Here is a 5,967-nt window from a genome sequence, read left to right as displayed (position 1 = left end):
TCATGTAGGCATCTATTGAAACTGGATAGGATTCAGTGCGCCTCAAGGAAGAGACAGTGAATGGAATTAAGGCCATACTGGGTTTACTTCAGGCATCAGGGAAGTCTTCAACTAACTCCAATTAGTCATAATTCCAAAGGACTAGTGATGCATCAAAAATAACCAAGAGTTTTGTGGCTCTCTAAAGACCAACAAGTTTTATGACTTCCAAATGTGGACACCACCTAAACAATCTGAGATTAATTTCTAACCCAGGAACCCGGATTCTTAGCCACATTTTAATCCTGGTTAAGAATTCCTGTTTTAAGAAGCAAGCTTACCTCAATTGGTTAAGATGTCCACATTTAGATGCTACAGCTAGTTGGAGTGAATGAAACCCTTTTGTTTTTGCTCTCTGGAAACTGTTGAAGGGGAGGAGGGAGGGAGCATACAAAGTTGGTTTGTGCCCATCTTGAACAGCCCCAGACATTTGTGTTGTGTCTGAATGCAACCCAGGACACAATCCACTTGTCCTCTCAGTGAATTTTGTTCACAAAGTGATGCACAATTAGTTTAGTATGCTTTCCAATTCCATAACAAAATGATGTAAATCTTAAGGACAGTCAACCATCATCTAACATAATGAATGGTAAGGAAATATGATTATGAGGCATTTGTTAATAATTTGCAGTATTTAAGTATTCCTTTTGTTTCCAACCTATTCCAGTTAGGATCTTCTTTCTTCGGATCATAGCATCAACATACGCTAGGGCTGATCATGTGGTCACTTGTAATTCTGCCACCAGGGTGCAGTTAGCATGCACCAGGGCAAGGCAAGAGGAGACTGATGCTTTTGTAAATATGAGCCCATTCAGCAGGCCTTAGAGATGCAAGTGTTCTGCATCTGTGCTCCCACATTTGTTGTTTAGCAGCTTCAAATAAGGATTGGTCAGCACTTTGTGCAGTGGCCTGCTACAAAAGCTTAGAAGCATCTCATTTATCAAGTGTGTAAAATAAAAAGCTCTTCACTGCAGCTAAAGTACAATTGATTTGTTCTGCTTATTCAGTTCAAGAGAACAGGATCCTTCAGCCTTCCCAGCTAGGTTCTTTTAATTTGGTTTCTGAAGCCAACCACCCTTCTCATAAAAGTAAAACACAAGAGCAACACCCTTTAGAAACCTTTCCTTGGCAAAGAGTCCATGTGTCCTTTTAAAATACTGTATGCTGTTTTGTAAAAAAGGGACTTATTCTACAGTTTTACATGGATGCATTCTGGGATTCCTAATTAATTGTTGTATCAAACTAGAGGAGATCTCCCAGCATAGTTTAATGATACATTTCAGACATGTGTTGCCCTGATCCATACTGGGGCCATGCAGGGAAGGAAATCCTTTACTCCTGCACAGTTTTGCCTGTCAAACCTCCCCCTGCCATATGTTGCTATTAGTCGTAGAAGGGAAAAGGACTAAGGGGTGCGGGTTGGTTTTGACAGGCTAAACATAAATCCCAGCTCCTCTTTTTAGGTGGCCTCCGATATGAATCAGGTCTCCTTGCACCTGACCTTTATTTTTTTTTAATTGCTAAGAAGATCTGATCACAACATGTCCAATGTCTTATCTGCCTTGATTTTTACACAGGACAGGATTGTGGGAGCCCTGGCCATTTGTTCACTTTGCTTGGCTATCCAGTAGTGAGGGTCCCATCTTTTGGTAATACATCTCTACACTCCAATTCTAATTCTAAAAGAGCTTTATTAGACTGTAGAATGGGTTCTTCTGCCTACCCTACAAGAAAAGGTAGCAAATCCTATACAGACAGTTAAGTAGTCTGGTTACTGTCACTGCACTATAGAAGAACGACAGAAAGTCAAGTATCTAATTTCAGTTAATATGAATGATGGTAGTTTACTGTCACACCCTTCAGGACCAGGATAAGTTATCTTGCCCCTGGATACCCATTAAGATAAACTCTGGATGATGCATGTTACCCCCAGATATAGTTTCAATTGCTTTTGTAAAATATGAACATATTGCCCTCTGGTGGCTGTTTGTTGATAAAAGTGTTATTCATCTTCGCCACAAGAGACATTCCTAGGATGGAGAGAGGCAAGCGACACAGTACATCTGACATGGGCTGGGTCATGATGACTGCGTGACCAGACTCACAGACAGATGTACATCGTGGGGATTTGCCTTAAAAGGGCTCATTTGCCCAGTGCTGCGAGGGAGCACTGCAGAGAGGGGAGAAGGAGCTTCCAGTTTCCCTCCCACCCCACTTTTGCCAGTGGAAAGTCGCCTGCCTGCCTTCCTGCTGGCAAAAGCGGGATGGGAGGAAACTGGAAGCTCCTTCTGCCCTCTCTGCAGTGCTCCCGCACACCGTCCCGCTGTGCGCTAAATCTTTGCACGTGAATGTTTTTTGGTTTCATTGGTGAACATTATTTCTGTATTGGTGGAAACAAGAGTGGCCCCTGAGGAAGTGGATGTGCTGTGAAACAAGCTGAACGATCAAGCCGGCAGCTTGTAGGGCCAGGGGGGCCCCTGGTTGGGCTCTCCCTCCATCCTTGAGATCCACCTGTTAAAAAGATACAAGATTAGTCAATATCAACCTTGTTACAATATCATCGTACTTACCTTCCTGCTTTGATGATAAGGGATATTTCCGGTCACAGTCGGATTTTTTTCTTTTCAACTATTGGTCCCCAATAGATTGTACATTGGACAATTTTTCATCATTCATTCAACAGTCTTTACAAGGGAGTCTCCAGTCTTCAATGAAAAGAATAAACACATACTTGAGGACATTGCTACCTACTGTGGGACTGCCTTAAAGGGACACGGTCGAAATTTGTCTTTTGCAATTGATTTGTAAGAATTTTGTATAATAGTGGTTGTTAAGAAATTGAAAGTTTTTGGTATCACACTTTTGCACTGAGCACTTTAAATAGATGAAATATTTTCTATAAATTTGCAGTAAGTCATTGATTATATCCTTTTGCAAGTGCTGTTGTTTTGATAAATACAGATGTTGTCAGGACTGAGCTGGCAGCCCCAGTGAATTTATACCAAAATTCGTGTTTTGAATTTGTTTAAACTGGTGTTCTCAAACAGATCATCTAATTATTGAGATCTCAGTTTATATTTACCAAAGTTGTCCAATTAAAATGAATGTGTAAAAAATGTACTAGTCCCTGAATCTATTCTGCATTCAAATCCTGCCACAGTGAATTTTGTGCTAATGATATTCAGAATTAGATTTTCCCATTGAAATTAAAATACTCATGATAAAGTTGGTTGTTTCTCCTATAAATATTGTTTACACTGATAAACACTAGCAACATTTGCTTCTGGGTTAATTTGAGCTGTGAGAGTGAATGTAGGAGGGAGAAAAATCGATCCTAGTCATTTGATCTGATAGCTGTTTTTTTATTATTCATTGCAAACCATCTTGCTACAACTTGGCTGCGAGAAGGAATATGTACCTCTGAGCATGTGCAGAATGCTTTGTACTCATCACTGAATAACTTCTGTAAAGGTCCTGTCCTCACTGAACACTCCCCTGGCAGCAGCTTTCCAAGCCCATTTCGGCCCTTCTTTTTTAATATAAGCTGTCCCCCAAAGCTGCTGTATGACTGCACAAAACATGGGTTGGCTCCAGGCAGAACTCGTGAAAGAAGTAACATTTAGAGTGACCCTGAGCACTTTGTGCATGTGTACATGCACACACACACACGCACAAGAACAAGCCCTGTAACAGCATGTTGTTAATACTGCTTTTCTCAGAACCCTTACAGGAACTCCACCTCAGGCCACGAACTTCAGTCTGGAACCTCTACCTGTCCAGCTGGGGATGCAAGCCCTGTGCAGGTAAGCAACAGAAGGGATCCACTGCCTCAAATATTTTTTATTATTGTAGATCTATTTCCCAACCCAACATGTACCTACTATACATTGGTTCAACCAGTCTTTCTTCCTTAACACACACTAGCACTATTTCCTGTATAGAGGAACAGGGCAAATGTGTACTCTGCAGAAACTGAAGATTTGCTTTTGAAACATCACCAGTTTCAGTTTCAGTTGGGTTTAATTGTATATGGCCAAAGGCCGTCACAATACAAAGTTAAGAACAGTAAAAATAGAGAAACATCACCATAAAGTTGGTGCAGTGTCATGTCAGTGCAAGCCCACAGCTGGCCAAACATTTATGATGACCCCTTTTGACTTGCAGGATCAGAGCTCCAAGGAACAACCCGAACTGAAACTGCAGACAGAATTCCAATGCAACTCCCTGCCAGGGATGTGTAAATATTTTCCCAGAGACTACACTAACACCCCCAACAGGTGAATCTAGCTGTGTGGGATCCCCCAAGGGTAAATAGAGGTGAGTATAGGAATTGGAAAAGCCCATGAGTCATGCTGCTGTCTTAAACTTGTAGCTCATATCATGAGCAGAGTGCTTGAGCCAATTGCTGTTTGGTGTTAATGTTGAATATTACTCATTACCGCCTTGTGTCTCTTTTGACTCTTCCTAGGCAGCCCTTCAACAGAAGCCAGGATGGATCCCATTCATAGTACAGTGCCAACTACATGCTGAGGCTCCCAGACAACCAACAGTTGCAGTGACCGTTGCACATCTAGATGCTGTGCTCTGAGGTTGCCCGCTATCTTGTTCTAACCTGGCTCTTGAACTACTGTAAGCTGTTTAATGGTCAATTATTTGAACAGTGCTGATTGACCTGTTGTGAGAAAGAAGTGATAGGGGTGATTCTGTAGTTTGTCATTGTAGCTTTCAAAGGCACAGGAGCATTGCTAGAACAAAAGAGTCAGCAACCTCATTCATCTACCTTGCTTTCAGAACTGTGTTCCTGATGCTGTTCAATAAATGTTTGTATTGTTTCACAATTGTTTCTCTATTTTTATTAGTGTATGGGGTTTGCTACAGCCCAATGCTCATCACTAACCTCCTCAGTCTTCTGTCTGGGACTCACAGTGATGGTTGAAAGTGTTCTCCAATGTCTGTACAGTTGTACAGAAGACTCCATAGTGTTTAAGTCCCCCAATCACTGCTGATGTGTGATAAACTATGCAGGATACATGACCAGGGCATGGGGGGAGATAGAGAATGAAGGCTATGGGGATTAACCGCAGCCTCAGTATTTAACCTCATTAATCAAGTGGAGGGATGGCCACACAGAATGGTGCTAAGCAAAATCATTAGTGTCTGGAGGAGCCAATCAGCATCAGTGGTCCATCAAAGCATTTCGATCTGATAAAATCTCAGCTGTGCCTGGGACTCCTTTCAGGACTGTCTGGCAGTTAGCCCATGCAGAGCCTGAACCAGGAACCACAGGCATTCTAAGCTAGCACTGAGCTGTGCTTTTTTGGAGTCTTTCTTGTCCTCCTGATACATATGTCTGGTTTCAAAACCGGGTCAGTGGAGGATTGCAAATGCCCCATGATGTATCTTCTTCTTATCTGCCTAGTTGACTGTATGATTTAAGGAATGCACTGCAGTGTGTGAATTCTAGTTCTGTCTCCTCCTCCTTCTATTGTGACAAAAAGTGAACACTGCCTTATTCGGAGTTTTCTCCTCAAAGGGACTTAAACCCCTTCATTCCTCTTTCTTACATAAGTGATTTTCCACAGTGATGATCGGAATGCCTTCAGTTAATATGCAGTTGTGTGTTCTCTTTTTGCTGTCCTAGTGTCTGCATCCCTGTTGCCTTACAAAACACTGTTCTTTAGGATTTTATGCCCCCACTCCAGGACTTGAACTTTTGCTTGGAAAAGGCCAGGGATTTTCCCTCTGCCCAGTGACTGGTGGAGGATTCTGGGTGATACAGGGCCATGTTGTCTTCTCTGTGAGTACACTTGTGATTGCAGGACAGGATTCAGCACCTCCATCCACAGAGCTCCCAGGGCTGTGATAATTACAGGGTGCCTACTAGGCATGCCATAGTCCTGCATACAACAGAAGGTGCTGCATTTGCTA

General features: G+C 42.3%; 1 long non-coding RNA gene across 1 annotated transcript; it reads left to right on the top strand.

The window, feature by feature from the left end:
- The first annotated feature begins 3,756 nt into the window (after positions 1-3,756).
- On the top strand, positions 3,757-4,822 carry LOC129331780 (uncharacterized). Its single transcript, XR_008597288.1, has 3 exons — positions 3,757-3,842; positions 4,204-4,356; positions 4,508-4,822. It is a non-coding gene; the product is annotated as an uncharacterized LOC129331780 (long non-coding RNA).
- The last annotated feature ends 1,145 nt before the right edge of the window (positions 4,823-5,967 follow it).

The sequence above is a fragment of the Eublepharis macularius genome, chromosome 6, assembly GCF_028583425.1.
Source record: "Eublepharis macularius isolate TG4126 chromosome 6, MPM_Emac_v1.0, whole genome shotgun sequence".
NCBI lineage: Eukaryota > Metazoa > Chordata > Lepidosauria > Squamata > Eublepharidae > Eublepharis > Eublepharis macularius.
Note: the sequence above shows the minus strand (reverse complement) of the source record. Positions and strands in the feature narration are given on the sequence as shown.